Source organism: Calliphora vicina, chromosome 3 (genome assembly GCF_958450345.1).
Source record: "Calliphora vicina chromosome 3, idCalVici1.1, whole genome shotgun sequence".
Taxonomy (NCBI): domain Eukaryota; kingdom Metazoa; phylum Arthropoda; class Insecta; order Diptera; family Calliphoridae; genus Calliphora; species Calliphora vicina.
Window position 1 is genome coordinate 31,425,165 of NC_088782.1, and position 18,803 is coordinate 31,443,967.

The window sequence follows — 18,803 nt, forward strand, 5'->3', positions numbered from 1 at the left end:
GAAAATCAAAATTCTTTTCATATGACACGAACGTTATTTTGTTAAGTACGCCGATACTTAGGCATGCTAAAACTGTTCGCGTTAATAATATATTGAAATTATAAATTTGCCTCAAATAAAACAAAAATATTTTTTAAGAATCCTCGTGATTTAGATTTAGAAACATTTTCGAACGTAAATTCGAATTTCGAACTTTAATTCGAATTTTTGAACATAATATTGCATTGTCATTAGTTTAATACATGATACAATTCGCATTTTCCAACATGAAGGCAAAATTTCCGAGTGAGTTCTATGAATTGTCAACATTTTAATTCCACTTCCAATATTAATAAGTAGCCTTAGATTTCGGATTCACAGTGGTCTACCGATATCTGTCACTAGTTTTTTTTTTATTTTGAAATACAAGGCATCTTAATTCCGTTTCAAGGATTCTCCAAAATTTTTGATTTTCCTCATATACAGTGAGCCTCAAAAGTGAGTAAACACTAAAGAATTTTTTTGATTCCTTTAAGATCATTTTAATCATTATAGTCCGATTTAAATCTTTTTTTTTCAGAACCGAATCTATTATTCCACTCAATCTCCAACAAACCGAAACATTTAAATTTTAATCGATGGATAGATTTTAGGATTTTCATTATATTAAAAAAAATCATATAATTTTTGGTGTTTACTCACTTTTGAGGCTCACTGTATAAACATTTATACAAATACAACATGTATGATTCTATATATACTTATATGTATATAACTCTGTTGTATCTTGTTATTACCTTAAATTACTTTTTGCATTCATAATCCCTACTGAGATTTCTTAAAGTGCTTCTTTTGCCTTTTATGCAGAAAATTCGGCATTGATGTGATTTTCTTCTTCAAACTGTAAAGAGAATAAATAAGAAAATAAAATTGGTTTTAGTTTTAGATTCATACTACTTTAAATTCTTAAAATCAATACTTGTATACAAATTTATAATAATGAATAATAATTTTACTAAAGTGCTGCAGAAAATTTGTTTTAGATTAATGAGTTTAATGCAAAAAAATAACTCAAGTACCCAGTTGGATACCCAGTTTAGTCATAAATGCAGTGTTTAATTAATACTATATCTGCATTATCATCACTAGCATGTCACAATTGAGAATTAAATTTCTTTTAAAACTTTAATTTTATTTTAAATTTCTGCTACTTATAACTTTCATAATCCAATTGGGTTTCAAAACCAGTTTTTATCTAAATATTTCTTGCAAACAATCTATTTTCTAATTCTAGAAGAAAGAAAATTCCTACATTTTTCCCCCGCAATCTTCAAAAACATAAACAAATTTACAAAAGCTACAAAAGCAAAAGAAAATGTGTTTTTGGAAATTTTGTGCAAAAGTATAATAAATTAAATATCACACAATGTTTTTTTATTATGCTTAACGTATTTCCTATTTCCCCGAAAAACACATCATAGAAAACTAACAACAAATATTCCGACTAACTCCCCCCCTCCCCAAAAAATTGTCATGGCAAGAAACACCAACAACAGGACTCGAATAAACAAAAATCAACACTGTGGTAAATGTTTCCTTTTCTATCAATGCGGCATAGTTGTACTTTGTCTAACACAGAGTTGAGATATGCTGCACAATTGTGTCATTTTTAGCACTATTGGCTTATGGGGTAATATTTTGGTACTTTTTATAATTTTGAAATTATTTTATTTCAGTTTTAATTCCCTTAAGATGATTCAATTGAAAACTTTTTAGAAAACTTTAGTGATTTCTTTGGAATGCATAGAGCTTACACAAAAAGGGAGCAGTATTGAAACATTGTGATCAAATATATAGGTCCGTCTTTTCTTGATGTTGCACACAAGGTTTTCCAATACATCCACAAAAAGCTACTGTTTGGGTTGGATTTTGGGCTGGCGGGATAATGGTCAGTTCATCTGCATCTGGTGAGGCCATCTTCGACATCGGCGAGTTCTACAGATCAAAGATAACGAAACATTTTTGTTTGGAATTGAACGATATCGATATTGATGATATGTGGTTCCTGCAGGGCCACACAGCGAACGCCAAGGTTATCCCTCGCTAAGGTGACCTGTATTGGGCTGCAGGTCTATTCTAATAAGCCGTCATCGAACGATGTCGTCAAGTCAACTCAGGTTATTGCTAAAATTCAGCCATATATAACTGCCGTATATAGGGGTTAGAGCCGTAAGACGGACATTGAACGATGTTAAATTCATAAGCCTATTAAATAATTTTTCTTTATAGCTCACACACAAGTTAAACAAGTAAGAGAGCTATATCGGTTATGCCGAATCTTATATACCCTTCACCAAATTATACTTCAAAATATAAATTTAAAATATTTTTAGATTACAAATTTTTTTTTCCAAAGTTGTTTTTTTTTTAATTTATTGGTAAAACTTTGTTTTTGAATTGTTTTTTTAAATTTTATTTTTTTTAAATTTTAATTTTTTATTTTAAAATTTTAAAATTTTTTTTTAAATTTTAATTTTTTATTTTAAAATTTTAATTTTTTTTTAATATTTAGCGAAAAAAAACTTTTGGTGGAAAAAAAATTCGGGTTAAAAAATATTCTTTCCGATGTTGACCCATTGCAGGTCCAACTTACTATGGTCTTATATACGTCGTTGCACAGGTCTTTGAAATATCTATCGTTGGTTATCCATTTTGTCTATATTAATGACTTAGTAATCCAGATATAATTAGGTCCAAAATCAAGGTTGTCCTGGTTTTCCTTATATCTCAACGATTTTCTCGATTTTAAATAGCAACCGAGTCAGAAGAATTCCGGAGATATTGATGTATGAATCGTGTATGTAAGTTATTTCGGGGCTTCGGAAAGTTGATTTCAACAGACAGACAGACGGACATGGCTTAATCGACTCCGCTATCTATAAGGATCCAGAATATATATACTTTATAGGGTCGGGAAATTATATTGTGGAAATTACAAACGGAATGACAAACTTTTATATACCCTCCTCACGAAGGTGAAGGGTATAAATAGTAAAAAAAATATTAAAAATAATTAAAAAAATTTGGATACTAAAAAACGGCTAAATCTTACTGTTTCGTACCAGGTATGAGTTTTTTTAAACTCATCACTTGTTTATATCTTACTCCCTGATATCATCTCAGTAACTTTCCTACAAATAGTTTTTCTTTAGAAAGAAAAAAAGTTTTGTTTTTATTGTAGGTAGTTTTTCTCTCCTATTTTAAAGTCTTTTCTTATACAATAGTGTTGGAAGATATATTGTTATTGTACTAACATGGATTGAAAAGTCTCTGGAGTCTCGTACAAAGGATGGTGGAAATCGTATGCAGGAAATAACGAATAAAGTCAAAAATTAATAGATGTATATATCAATTGTTCAGACATTTTCCGAACGTAAGACAAATTTTAATATTGTATATGGATTGTTTGCTTACTTAATTGCTTACAATTGAGACTTGCGGCTTCGCAAGGTGGCGCGCATTCGAAATGTCCAATGGCGCATAAATCAGGCTGAATTTTACCGTAAGCAGGGGTTATGTTGGCTTTGAGGACGGTTGTGTTCTGTGGCCTATTCACATAGACCTGCGACTAAAGAAAACAACACACGAATAAGTCTAATGGTTGCCAGTTCACATCACATACAAGTGAGATGACCATGATGACCAATGTGTCATGAGCTTTGATGGTGGGTTTAATTGGTTAGCGCGTTTGATCATTAAGCATTATATGCGGACTGGGTTCGATTCCCAGCCGCTGCTAATCAATAATATCATTTTGTGAGAAACGCCGCCGAAGTATAACACATAAATAATGGCTATGAAATGCGCAATTACAGAGTTGTCAAATAAAAAGTTTTTCTCCTCCATTCACCACCCTTCCTTCTGAAATTTATCCTCTTTCTAAGTAACATAATTATAATATAGGCATTAAAAGCCCGAGTGTTACTTCTCTTAAAAAAAATACAAAAATTCAGTCTAAAGAAGTTGGTAGTCATCGACTTATTGTGCTCGCAGTTTACGTTGATGGACTGGCCAACATCGTTCTCAAAGAAATATGGACCGACGATGCGGCCAGCCCAAAATCCACACCAAACAGTGACTTTTTCCTTAAGCATTGGACGCTATTGGATCTCACGCTATAGCCGTCCGTGGTGATTTGGCAAAACAAAGTGAATAAATGACAGACAATTCAAGAGGGCGAAGGTGCTTTTCGGTGACAGTATTTTTTGACTCACTGGAACATCGTCGCATTGTGGGTTGTGTTTCACTGTTCTACCGATATTAAAATGGTATGTGTTCTGCTGAAATTAGGGAACTCGTTCCCGAAACCCGTAGTTTTTTACGCAACTCACGTTCTTCGGCAAGGGCTCATCAATTCGTTGTCAACTTTACAGTGGATCACTTCTCCTGAAGTCTTTCCTGTCACTTTCAATATTAGAAAATTCAAATCTAATGTCCACAAACACTACTCCCTCTATCTTCCGTCCCATAACCTATTTTCCTAGTTCCAATACAATGCTTTGCATGAGTAGGGGCCATCCCCTGAGTGCTGGTCCAAGAAATAAAATGTATCTTCAACAATATGGACGGATGTCCTCATTGGAATACCCTTTACATTCTGATTTGAAATTACAATTTAAAAAAAATGTTTGAAAAATTCCCGTGATTTCCTGGAATTTTTTTTAATATTTGCCGGGAATGGACACAGTCCGGCAATTAAGGAAACCTAGTCTAGAGTCAAGTATTTAATTTAATTTCAAATGGGTGTTTCCATTTATAAAAGATTTTAAAGTGATTTTCCAAAGTGGATCTAAAATAATGACTTTTTAAATTCTGAAAAAAAAAATATTTTTGGATATGAAGTGTGTTTAGTTTTCAAATTGGTTGTCAAAAAAGCATTGCTTGAGATTTAATACAAATTTTAAAATCCATAAATTCATGCTAGAAACTTTTCAATTCATGTAGACACTACTTCATTGTATATACTCATGGATACATTGGTATGAGTGGTATAAAGTAATAGAAAAGAGAGTAGTCTACAGTGTGAATTGTATGATTTTGTTAGCATCTGTATGGGATATTAATCAAATAACAGAGTTGCATTATAGTGCAGTATCATGCTATTTCAGTAAGTAACAGTGGGACCTCCACCACCAACCTTAGAGATAATAAGCTAAAGTGATTTTATATCTAAAATAAGATGCAAATAACGATTTTGAGGCATTTTATTTTAACTAATCAACTATAATTTTTAAATTGATCAAATATTAAAGATTTTTTGTTTGAAATTTACGTCTATGTTGCAATGCTGCTATTGTAGTTTAAAAATTTATTGTAATTTACAATAGTTTTTTCATTTTTGTTCTGCGAGATAATTTGTTCCACTGTCATCATCATCTTGTTAGATGCTAGTTTTGGTTAGTGGCTATTTTTTGGTGCTTTTTTTCCATATATTTTTCTTATTTGGTGTGATAATATTGTTTGGTTTGAATTTCTTTTTGTAGATTGTTTTCTTAAGGTGTGTGGTTGAGCGTTTCATTTTTTTCCACATTATTTTTTTTCTTATTTTTGGGTGACTGCATGTATTTTGTTTAGAGTGGCAATTGTTACACTTTTTTGTTGGTAACTTCCAATTGTTGGCCATTGTTGTTTGCACTTTTGGTCTATATACTTTGTTTTCATGTTTTATTATTTTTTGGGTTTATTTGCTGTTTTCTTCCTGAGGAAAAAAGTTCTAAACAATTTTTGATAAATGTTGACACTTTTTTCCGTCAACCACGCCTGATAAATATAAATAAACTCTAGAAAAACACACTAAATTTCCAGTGCTCAAATGTACTATGTAACTAAAAAAAAAATAAACGTAATTTATTTAAGTTTTAAAAACTTTTTTTAATTTCTGTGGTTTAAAGTGAAAAAAACAAACAAAATATGTGTTAGTAGCCAAAAAAACAATTGCTAATTTGCATTGTATTTTTTTTGTTTGCATTCAAAGTAAATAAACTTTGTTTTTGTTTAAATTATTTAATAAAATTTAATTTGTTTATCAATTATATCAAAAGCTTTTAATATGTTTTTGTAACAGCAACTAAATATTTTACTAATGTAATTAAAATTTGACTTTAAAAGGCGTTAATTTATTTCCTGAGAAGCTTAATGACAATTAAAGGGTCATTGTTTCTTTTTATATTTGTAAAGTAAACAATTCAACAAATTTTAATTATTCAACTACAATAACATCAATACAAATAAATTTTTAAAGGCGGCACTTTGTTCTTAAAAGTTTATAAATTGAATAAATATTTTTAAGTCAATACAATTTTATTTTTGTTTGTTTTGATTGTCACTCATGCAAAATTTGTCAAGTGACAAATATGCAAAATATATACATATACACACAATATTTTTTTCGAATACTAAAGAACGTTCTTTTATTATAAATATAATGAGAAAATATTTTAATATAATTTTTAGTGTCTTTTAAAGACAAACAAACACTTTAAAATAAGATCTATTTATTGATATAATTACTTGATTACAATATTAAAAGTCAAAACATTAAAAATTTAAATTTCTCTGGAATATTTTTATTAGTAAATCATTTTTTTTAAGTAAATTTCGATCGTTTCTTTATCAGCAGTCTTCTTTAAAAATCTGTTTTATGCAGAAAATACACTGTTTCTGCACAGATAAAACAGATTTTTATACCCTTCACCATGAGTGGCGAGTTTGTCATTCCATTTGTAATTTCTACATTTTTCATTTGCGTTGATATCCGTAGCCCCCAAATGATTTACAGACATGATTCATATATTAATACATCAATTAGAGACCCGGTTCGGTTGCTATATAAAATTGAGAAAATCGGCCTACAAATGGTTGAGATATAAAACCAGTACCTCGATTTTTTACCTATTTTAGATGTCATGATTACTAAGCCATTAATATAGACAATATGGATATCTAATGATAGATATTGCAAAGAAAAATATAACGCCATATTAATTCTGGTCAAAATCGGGAAAAATATTTTTAAACCAGAATTTTTTTTGACCAAAAAAATTTTTTTCCTAAAATTTTTTTGCTAGTAAATTATTTTTTTTGCATCACATTTTTTTTTTAATTTTTTAGGGAAAATTAAAAAAAATATAAAATTCTTTTTTAATTTTGTTTACCTAAAAATATTAAAATTTTTTTTTTAAAGTATAATTTGGTGAAGGGTATATAAGATTCCGCACAGCCGAATATAGCTACTTGTTTTTATTTTTTTTTATTTAAAAATAATTCAAATAAAAAATTATACGAAACTGTATTCCGGGGGGACATTTGTATGGGGGCTTGGTGAATTCATAGACCGATATTGCCCATTTTCAATACAAAACCTTATCAACAGAGAGTTTCAGCTAGCTAGCTTCTTTAGTTTGCGACCTATCGTGTTTTCAACAGTCGGACGGACATGGCTAGATTAGAATTTCATAAGGACCCAGAATGAATATTTCTGCGATGAATATTTCGATGTATTACAAACGGAGGTATTGTCAATGTATCCTTTATAGACAGTAATTGTCACAGGTAATCTAGCGTGAAGACAATTGTCACTTAAGTGTCTCTAAGTAATCTAGAGTATAGTCATTTTAAACGTTTTGTGAGTAATTCATACAAACTGGTTTTATACAAATTGTGTTGATATAATTCTCATACAGTTTATTTTTGCTTAAGTATACTGATATCTCAGTAACATAGCGTGAAATCAATAGCCTCTTTAGTGTCTCTTAGTAACCTATAGTGAAGTCACTTTAAACGATTGTTTTGTTCTGCACTTAAAAATGTAGTTATTTTACCCACCAGAAGCAATTTATTGGAGAGTTGTCGAAGAAAAATTTCTTTACAAGCAATCGTTTATTGGACTATCTATGATATGTCTTTTTAGCAAACTATTTGATGTCAATTAGCATCCGTACATGTTAAAATAACTAGTTATGTAGCTGATCAAGTCACCAGTTAGGTAGCTAGTAAGGTAACTGACACTATTTAACCAGTATGTGAATCCAATGCGTTGACTACTTTGGACCAGCTATTAGACAGTCTCATTGTAATCAAACCTGCTTACATGCACGTGTTAAAATAACTAGTCACGTAGCTAGTTATGTAACTAGTTGTCATCGTAAATGATGGGTAAAATCACTAGTTCGGGACTGCCTCCTAGAACTGCTGGGCTGTTAAATTCAGTGTTGCCATTTTGACGCTTTTCGGGTATTTTATGACGCTTTTTTGGCTTCGTTACCCTTTTTTCCAAATACCCTTTTTTAAGAAAGGGTAGTTTTTTACGCTTTTTCCATATTTTGTGGCGCTTTTGGTGCTTTTTGTTAAAACCTTGTGATTTTGTAACAAATCAAACTTATAAAACACGATCGAATACTTATTCGAACGTGCGGTTTTTAATTTTTTGTATTCTCTTATTTGATATCAAATAAGAGAATACTCGTAATCGATTACGAGTGGGACAATTTGCCCCCTGAGTATTTCATTAAAATCGTTTTGTGGCACGGTGATGATGATGATTATTAAAAAGATGTATTTGAAAATGAAATTGTTTTTCTATAAAAACTTATCCTATTTCGTTTTTTATTGAATTGTTATTTTATTTTAAGGTTTTGTTTACTCCTAAGTAAATAATAAAATAAATAATTTAATTAAAAATTTAAACATGCTTTTTATATTTAAAGTTTTTTGCTTTTATCTTTGTTTTGAGTGCCAATTTTATTACCCTTTTCACTAGTTTTGAAACTTGACGCTTTTCTTCATTTCAAATTTGGCAACACTGGGTAATTCCACTACTACCAGAAAGTATTTGTATTATAACGGACATGTGGTCTAAATCGAATACATTTCTTGCCTGGATTAATAAAAAGTTTTTTTTATCCGCATGTACTCGATCTATATATAGGGTTTTACATCAGTCTCATACTTTTATGGATAGAAAATAAATATGTTATCCCCGAAAATAAGCATCTTTTCATGTTGTTGAAAATGTTTAAGGTCATACACTTCCCTGATTTGGGTCCATTTGGTCCATCATTTTTTAGCATGATTTTTTTTGCTAATGGAACTTGAGTTTTATTTTAATACCAATACTTGTAAATGATTTATGCGCGTGAATGTATTTATCGGAAGTGGCGTTATAAGGAAGCTATGACTAATTATGGATCGATCGTAATACAATTTGATTTCTGTATATACGGTTTTTCTTAGTGTTGTCGGGTTTTAAATAGGGGCATAGAGAGCTTAAAGGGTAACAAAATGTTTAAAACATAGTGGAAAAATATTGAAGTGAATTACTCAAAACATAGTGTCGTAGTTTTCCAAATACAAATTATTTCTGAAAAATTTCCAACTGTTTACTCCATGAAAATTTAAACTGAAATCTTAAATCTAAAATGTAGTAAAGAACATAAAACAAAACCAAAAAATATTGTTGATGTTTTTACCCATTATTTGAGTTTCTTAATTTGTTACTTCGCATTAGAACGTAACCAACTGTATGAATACAAAAAGCTTTACATCCTGCCAACTTCATTCATTATTTTCCTACCTAGTATGCATAATTTTAAATTTCAATTTTGTTAACTAAAATACCAAAAAAAATAAAAAGACTTGTGTGCAATAGCCAAAGTTTTTCGAAAACCCCCTACACATCATTCCAACATACAAACACAGACACACATTGCTTAATCTGTAATCACTTTGAAGAATGTTTTTGTTCCAATTTTATATTTTTTTGTTATTTTTTTTTTTGTTGGTGTTGTTAAAGTTTTAGCCTTAAGCAACATTGTTGCTAATGACCAGCACCACAATTACCAAAAAAACATACAACTAGCAACTATTTTCATGCTGGGCCATGTACAACACACAACAAGAGCAACAGCAACAAAGATAAGGAAAACAAAAAAGAAACTTTTTTCTCTTGTATTGCCTAAAGTTTGCATCTTCTAGGGTTACACGCATTACAAAATGCAACAAAAATAACAAAAAAAAAAGTAAAAACAACAATAATAAAAGAAAAAGTGTAAACAATTTTTTACATTTTATAGGGTTTTATTACTACAGTGCCATTTTATCAGATACAACAAGCAATATAACTGGCAGCAATTCCTTTAAGCACTATTTATTCTTATTCCCTGCATTAAACTCCCGCCCTCACATCCGTGCCCCTTGCCCCACTATAATTCTTGCTACTCGACTAGTGCATGTAGCTTGCCTTTCACTTAAAAATGTTTTCTTCTTCCCCTTCTTTTCCTGGCCAGATTCTGAAACTGTTGTCATTGTTGTTGCAAGAATTGTTGTATGGATGTGTGAGTGATTGTCGTTGTTTGGGTGTATGTGTGTGTATTTTGGACAAATGAACATTCATGCTACAAGTACGAGTTTATTTTCGGCTCATATTGTTGGTTTGTGTCTGTCTGTCTGTAAAACTTGCAACTTGTGCAAATTCTGGTAACCAGGCAAAATAAACTGAATAAAAGTGCACTAAATAGAAAGGCAAGCAGGCATGCAGGAAAACCTACACCATTTCTTTAAGTTGGATCCGGAATGTCGGAAGAGTTGTCTAAGGTATAATATAGTTGAAAATTGAGTCATACAGACAACATTTAGGCAACATAGGCATTTTTTTAAACTAACTTCATACTCCTTATATCATTCACCATGTTTGGTAAGGGTATATTTAAGTTTGTCAGTCCGTTTGTTTCCCCATAAAGTATATATGAGGAGCCGCAGAACAAAAGGTACTTTTTAGGTAAATTAGGTAAATTTTTGTAATTTTTTTCAAATATTAGATTTCTGGTATTTTTATAATATTTGGGTTGAAATCTTCTAGAAACAATCAAGTTAGCAAAATTTTTGCGACTAACGGAGGGTTAATATGGTGACTTATGGCAGTTAGATGTATCTATTGATAAATAAGAAACTTGTTACCATTTCCAGGTTCATGCAGTTTTTTAAGGGGCGAAATAAATAAATAAAACTCATTTTCCCAAAAATTTTAAATGAGCGAAAAAGTACCTTTTGTTCTGCGGCTCCTCATATATTTTTGATCGTTATAGATAGCGTAGTCAATATAGCAATGTCCTCCTGTCTGTTGAAAACAACTTGCCGAAGTCCTAAATAACTTACAACGTGATTGATACATCAGTATATTTAACATCGGGAATATCGGACCACAACTAGCTAAGGTACAAGCAAAAACCACGAATAACCCGATTTTTTGACCCACTATATCTCGATTACTAAGTCGTGTACATAGGGTGGATTTTGTGCAAGGCCAAAATTTTTTTTCTTAAAATGTTTAATTGCTCACATCCAAAATTGTTCTTTTTAGTGTAAACATACGATTGTAAAAGTTTCAGCTCAATCGGACTCTGCCTTCCCGTGCCGAAAGAGTCCTGAATTTTTCAAAAAGGGTATCGCTAACAGCTTCTACCTGACTGATTCCTGTGGTATTCTTTAAAGCGGAGATTCCCAGAAGTTGTTTGCTTACCAATATTGCAACAACAAACTTTAAATTAATATTTCTCTGTAAGTACCTTTACAAGCGACAAGTCAAAACCTAAATTGGGATTCCCAAATTTTTACTTTCAGCTGTAATACATGATTAGTAATGAAAAATTAACTAGTAGATGTTGCCAAATGGAGTAAAGTTCAAGAGATGCCAGAATAGTTGAGAAAATATGTGAGGTCAAAATGAGAAAAAGTAGTAGTCATTTTAAAACTTCGAGGCACTTTCGGCACGAAAAGGCAATGTCCGATTGAGCTAAAACTTTAACAATCGTATTTTTACACTAAATGGAACAATTCGAGACGTGAGCATCTATAAAAATCGGAAATCGATTTTATAAAACCACCCTAATGTACATAGACAATATGGATATCAAATGAATTGAATTTCAAATATAGCATTTTCAACAACGTATATACGCTATAGAAATTCGAACGATATTGTTTCAATATTTATCTTAAATTAAAGTTGGGTAAAGGGTATATAATATTCGGCACAGCTGAATATATTACTCTAACTTGTATTTATTAATTTATCTGAAGCTTGGTTCGTTTCAGGAATTTTCAGGAGATTGTTTGTAAAGAATAGTTTTTAATATATCCTTTTCACTTCTCATACGAAAGAAAATGTTCGTTCTCATTTGGAGAAACAGGCAGTTAAATTTTTTTCTGATCTATGCATTTCTAGTAATGCCAAATATAGCATATATTCCCTGCATTTTAATATAGAATCGTACGATTAAGTTAGATTAGGAATATGTCGCTCAATATCTTTGGTTTCAGCTGCAGATATACAGCAGAAGGAGTTGTAATTTTTAAAAATTACAGTATTGTAATCACAATTTTTAAACGCATCCTAATAGTTATAAATCAGTTAATTTATTTACATAGTATATAAATACCTAGTTGCATATTTATTAAAATTTATTTGATTTTTTAATTAGTTTTTTTTTTGTATTTTATTTCAGATTTCAAATGATTGATTTTTAAAATACAGCTAAAAAATAAAAAGCAACCGATCGTGATGGAAAAAAGAAGTTCACAGCTTAAATATGAAGAAATAAAAATATAATTGTTGGCTGGGACTTCCTACTATATGATATGTCGAACACCGTCTGCGCCAAATAAAGTTTTTCTTGATTTCAAGCATTTCTAAGACCCATAATGTAAATAATGCGGACTTATGAGGACCATAACTCCTTAACTGAGAGATAGCGGATAAAAATATTTACATTTCTTTACTCTGAAGAAAATGTGAAAAACCATTTGAAAACATATAAAATGTAATGGTAATCGTGATTTAAGTCGAAACTTTTTATTTATGTATTAATTTTATGACATTATTTCATTTATGTTAAATATTAACAATCTGATTCATGTTTAAATTTTAAAGTTTTATCTATGAAACAATAATTTTGCATACAAAATTCGTTTTATCAAACGATAAATTTGATAAATTAGAAATTATATTGTGAATGAGCATTAAAATGTATTCATTAAGTATATATAACTCGTATTAATATAATATTTTATTTATTCAATATTTGTTTAAAAATAACAAACTACATACATATTTTAATAAAAGTCAAAAGTTATTAAAATTGCATATTTGTTGATTATTTGCATGATTTCACTTTGTTGTTAATTCATAATAAATCATATGTGAACTTAGTAGTTGGTGAGTATGATGGACGACGTCACACAGTTTTTATTTTAAAATTTTAGCTAACTTCACCAAATGGTTGCTTAACACCAGGCGTACAGAATCCCAGAAATACTAATAAGTAGCTGTGTTTTAGAAAATTTTTACTTCATTCAATACGTCACAGTAACGAATGTAAGTCAAAAACCATCACATATCTTCAGGCGCAATAGTAAAAAATATTCGTAACACCCTATGCTACATTTTTTGCAAACAGGATGACTCAAATATTTTGAAGCGCCTGAAAGTATGCTGTACAAATTTTTATGAAGAAAATTGCTTGCTGCGTTTTTTCATATTCTGGGAGCCTGGTATTAAGAAATTGATTTTGACCAATTTTATGCATTGACAAAATTTGTTTTCATTTTTGTGACTGACGTCACGATTTGTGTTTTATAAAGAAATAAGAGGAAAAGAGTTTTAGTCATTTTATGAAGGAAGATGGTGTTTTTTATTGATGATATTACAATTTATAGAGTATATTTATAAATCTTACAATTAATATTATTATGTTATTTTGTAAACAATTTATTTAATTTAAATCACATTTACATTTATTGAAAAGGATATGAGTTTTTTATTATATTATTACCACAAAAATATGTAACTACTTTCTGATTTGATTAACTATTTGATAAAATAAATTGATTTTGCTAAAATATGCATGAATTGTGTTGAGTTAGAATATGAATTGTTAGAAGGTGCAAGGGTGTATTTTGAATATTTATAGTATTTGTTTCTGAAATAAGAAAAAAGAAAATGTAATAATAAATTAATCAGTGCTCTTCTATTAACATGAGTGATAAATAAAATTTTGTATATGTATAATTTACAACATTTTATGACATAAATACAGAAATAGTGATTGGAGCTACGAAAAAGTTGAATTACTTAATATGAATTGTAGAATTAAGACACTAAAATATGAAAAATAAATAATTAGATAGACGTAAATTGGTCAATTTGTATTTAAAATTGTAGAATTTTAAATATTTTAAATAATTGTGAGATTTCTTTACAAATTCCCATTATATATTTGATAGCATCAATTGGAAATGGTGTCAAACAAATTTCAGTTGTATTTAATACACATATACGAATAAGTTGATGAGTAGTAAACTGAATTTAAATAACAAAAACTTAAACTAAAGAAAACTTTATTTTTCATTTATTTCAAAACTAATTAAAATGCATTTTTTTCCATGTACTTTGTTTGTTTGTTCTTTTTTGGAAATTCGGTGTTTTTTTCTGGTATTTACATTGGTTTTTAAAACAATATAAGTATTTTTAGTACCTACTACTAGTATTTGGAATAAAATAATGAAGGAACCACAAAACAACTGTTGAGAACCTAGCCACCATAAAGATAATTATGATGTGTTGAAGATGTTGTTTTGAGAAAAATTCATTTTGATTAAACGCAAACTATCGGTTCAGCATCTTAACCAAGTTAAATGAATTATGTTCGGTGAAATGACAATAACCAAGAAATGAAATTAGGAAGAGTTCAAAAGGATCTTTATTTTTGTTGGCGTGTAACAACATGCAGTCAGAAACTTGGTCTGCTTCCAATTGCTAGGAACATACTACTATGATGCGTGTGTGTCTGGCGTTGTCGCTGTTGTTTTAGTTTTAATGAAATGACTATTAAAACATGTTGTTGCATGCAGTTTGTAAATATGTTTGGTGTTGTCTTATTTTTGGGGATTTTTATGTAGATCCCAGTGAAAGAAGTTAGAGTAGTTGGTTGTGGATAAAGTCTACCAGATTAGAAACTAATAATCTGCAAAATACTAAAGGTTTGAACAGATATCAGCACATTTATTGAAATCTGTCCACATTTGTACAGGGTACAAGCTTTAAAAAGTTTTCCTAACTAGAGTGGTCGACCTTGACACCCTGTATCACACTTTGTATTGTAACAGGGTGGTCACGCATTCCTTTCGTACATCATTTTGCAATAGAACCAGTAGTTTAGAAGATTCAGATTTATTAGCTCTTTTTTTCGATTTACCCACTTTGAGTCAATCTACTTTTATTGATTCGATAGACGTTAACAGTAGTTTTTGTAAAACTCTATAAAAATTTTAAACTAATAGTTTTCCACTTAAGTAATTTTAATAAGTTTTCAAATCCATAATTTGTTACCCAGTAACCTGATGATAAATTAAAAATAATCTAGTTTTTATGCTAAAAACTGTTTTCTTAGGAAACGGATAACTGCTAAATGTTTAATTATGACATTTTTCTACCACGTATTTGATTTAAAACTTTGCTGGGTTATGAAGTTTATAAGAGCATCATCATCATTTGTATTTCATTATACGCATGTAGATATTTATCTAACGAGTTCCTTTTTGTTTATAAAATATTTAGACGAAAATCTTATAAAACTCATAAGTTTCTTTTAGTAAAAATGTTTTCGAAATAAATTAAACTTTATCGTTGAGTTGAAATATGTATTAAAACATACTATATACGAAAATATTGCTCATTTGCAGCAAGACCAACATAATTCAACATTTTGGTATTTTAATCTAAATACTTAAAAACATTTTCTTGGCTTAATTATTTCAAATACGAAATACAGGTTTTTGGATAAAAAATTCAATTTATTTTTCCAACATACATGCCTGTCACACATTTTGTTCGGAATGGTTTCAATTCCGTAGTTTTTATTCCGATCGATTTCGTTTTAGGTTCTTCAGATTCCGTGTAATTTATTAATTCCAAAAATATTTCATAATTCTGTATTTCTGATTTTAATTTGACAGCGTTTTTCATATTAAACAAATATGAAGGGTTTGGTACAGAAATTGATTAAAAAATTTAGAAAATCATATAATTACAATCAAATATCTATTCCACTTTGAAAACTGAAAGTGGTTTCATTCCGAAAGTAATTTTCGTTTTATTTTTTCTAAAGAAGCAAAATACAGAATTAATTCCACTTTCGATCGGAATGGTATTCTATGACAGGACTGATAGTCTGCTTTGAGTTCTATACACTTTATCCAATTTTTATAAGCCTTCTAAAAAGGGAATGATACCCAAGTGATCATCAAAATTGAAATCACAGAGGCATGTGAGATGCCTATGGCTTCCACACTCTCTCGCACTTTTAATCGCCGATCAGCCAATACAATATCGTGAATTTTTTCAATTGTTTAGGGTATAGAGACCTCAACAGGGCGTCCAGAACGACAGGAGTCAACTGTTGACAGAAGCAGGTGTTGTCTTTCAGTTAAGAGGCAGAAAATTCAAAAAGTCGCGTTCAATAATTAAAATTGCTTAAAGTTTATAGTTTGAAAATAGCTTATGTCGAGTTATAACTTTCTTAAAGTAAATGATCATTGTGTTTGTATATTTCATTAGTTAGAGCTTTTAAATATTTATGGTAAAGTAAACTGCTATTTCAACAAAAAGCCAAAATCTTTTGGAAAATTTTGACATGATTTTAAAGTTCTAACTATTGGACAAGTTTATGAAATAGTTAGAATAAAATCATTTTAAATGGATTTTATTCTAATTGAAAGAAATCATTTTTGTTTCACAATTTAAATACTAAACTAAACAAGGAATTTTTATGTAGATCAAATCAAGTAAACTTCTCCAAGTACCTATGTGATTATTTAGTTCTTTATATATAAGAACCGGTTCTTATATACAAAGAACCCGTCATAAGACTAGTCCAGACACTCAGAAACCACATGTAGAAAATAAAAATATAGTTGTGCATGTTTACTGTAATCATTTCAATATTTTTAAAATTTTTTAACAATATTATTGTCCTAGTAACTATTTATATGATTGTGGTAACCATAATATGGTTAATTTACGATTCACATGATTGTATCTATCAAACAAGTATATGTTTGTGACAACCATATTTATGATGAATCATTGTATCATAATATGTTGTTCTCAGATTATATCCATAGGCTGATAGCAACATAATGTTAAGTCCTTCATAATAAAAATGGTTGTCACAAACATATACTTGTTTGATTGATACAATCATGTGAATCGAAAATTAACCATATTATGGTTACCACAATCATATAAATAGTTACTGGGACATGCACAACTATATTTTTTCTCTGCATGCATGTTTTAAAATTCCACAATTGCTTAATTTAATATAAATTTTTAAAGGTTGAACTCAGAAAAGAAATGTTTAAACAAAATGTTTACAAAAAATGCACACATTGCTGCTAAATATTTCATTGCATGTGTGAACAATCTGCACACAATATTTGCTTGTGTTGGCAAACTGACAATTTAAATTTTATATATTAAAATTGCTTGCACAAATATTTATCAATAAAATACAATAACATTCTTATCACATGTGTGCTAAGTATTAGTATTGGTAATATAAATATGAATTTATCATTGCAATTCATGTTGAATTAAAATAGTTTTCATTTCTTTTTCATTTAACTTTCTTTAATCTTTATTTTTTTTAAGCAAAAAAAATAAAAGCTGAAATTAAACAAATTGAATTTGTTTAACATAGAAGCGTAAATAATGAAAGAATAAAAATAAATATTTAGCATGAATTCTATGAATTGATATAAACGAGACAAAGAAAGATCATAGTCATGATAAATAAAGTTGATATGAAAGAAAGAAACATTTCATTACGTTTGATAAATAATTAAAACAAAGCAAAACTTTCTTTAATATAAATTATTAAAAATAAGTAATTTTAATTTATTTTAAATCAATTCGATTTGCGAGATAATCTAAGAAGATAAGAATAAAATAAGATTTTAAATCCATAATTTCAATTGTCTATAATAAATTTATCAATTAAAGCAAACTATTGTTTATGCTAATTATAAAGAAACGATTAGAACAAATATTTGTAAATAAAACAATTTCTTAATACATATTCACTTTTGTCGAGAGTAGTCAACGTATTCTTAATGATCAAAGGGATCCGTTCAAAATACACTGACACACTTCCCCACTTCTTTTAAAATTAAAAAAAATAAGAATAAAAGTACATTTGCAGATACAAAATTTAGTGGATTCACAAGGTATCCAGTATAAAGTCATGTTGTCTTAATCAGGGCAACCAAAAATATCCAATTTCATACGTTTTGCTGTGCTTCTTTAAAACATAAGAGTTAGTTATTTAACCGTTTTAGATAATTCGATTTGTTAGTGCGTATTATGCTCTCTACAGCATATTTTGCTTTTTAGAGCATATTTTTGCATATTTTATTTTTTTAATACATTTTTTTTGTTTTAAAAGTTTTTAAAAATTTTAACTTTTAACCCTTCACCATGACTGGCATTCCGTTTGTAATTTCTACATTTTTCATTTGCGACCCTACATAGTATATATATTCTGAATCGTTATAGATAGCGTCTGTATGTTGAAATCAACTTTCCGTAGCTCCCAAATTACTTTCAAACTTGATTGATACATTAATCATCGCAAATGGCTGAGATATAAGGAAAAAACCGAGACAACCTCGATAGATATTTCAAAGTCCATTGCAACGATGTATATAAGGAT

The 18,803-nt window shown here is 29.3% G+C and overlaps 1 protein-coding gene across 1 annotated transcript in view; it reads right to left on the reverse strand.

Annotated features, from left to right (window-relative positions):
- RhoGEF64C (Rho guanine nucleotide exchange factor at 64C) overlaps positions 1–18,803 on the reverse strand; it is a 159,015-nt gene that overhangs the window by 37,295 nt on the left and 102,917 nt on the right. Inside the window, exon 2 of the mRNA XM_065505587.1 lies at positions 777–880. The gene's annotated coding sequence lies outside the window, so the exon portion shown is untranslated. The remainder of the gene's footprint in view (positions 1–776; positions 881–18,803) is intronic.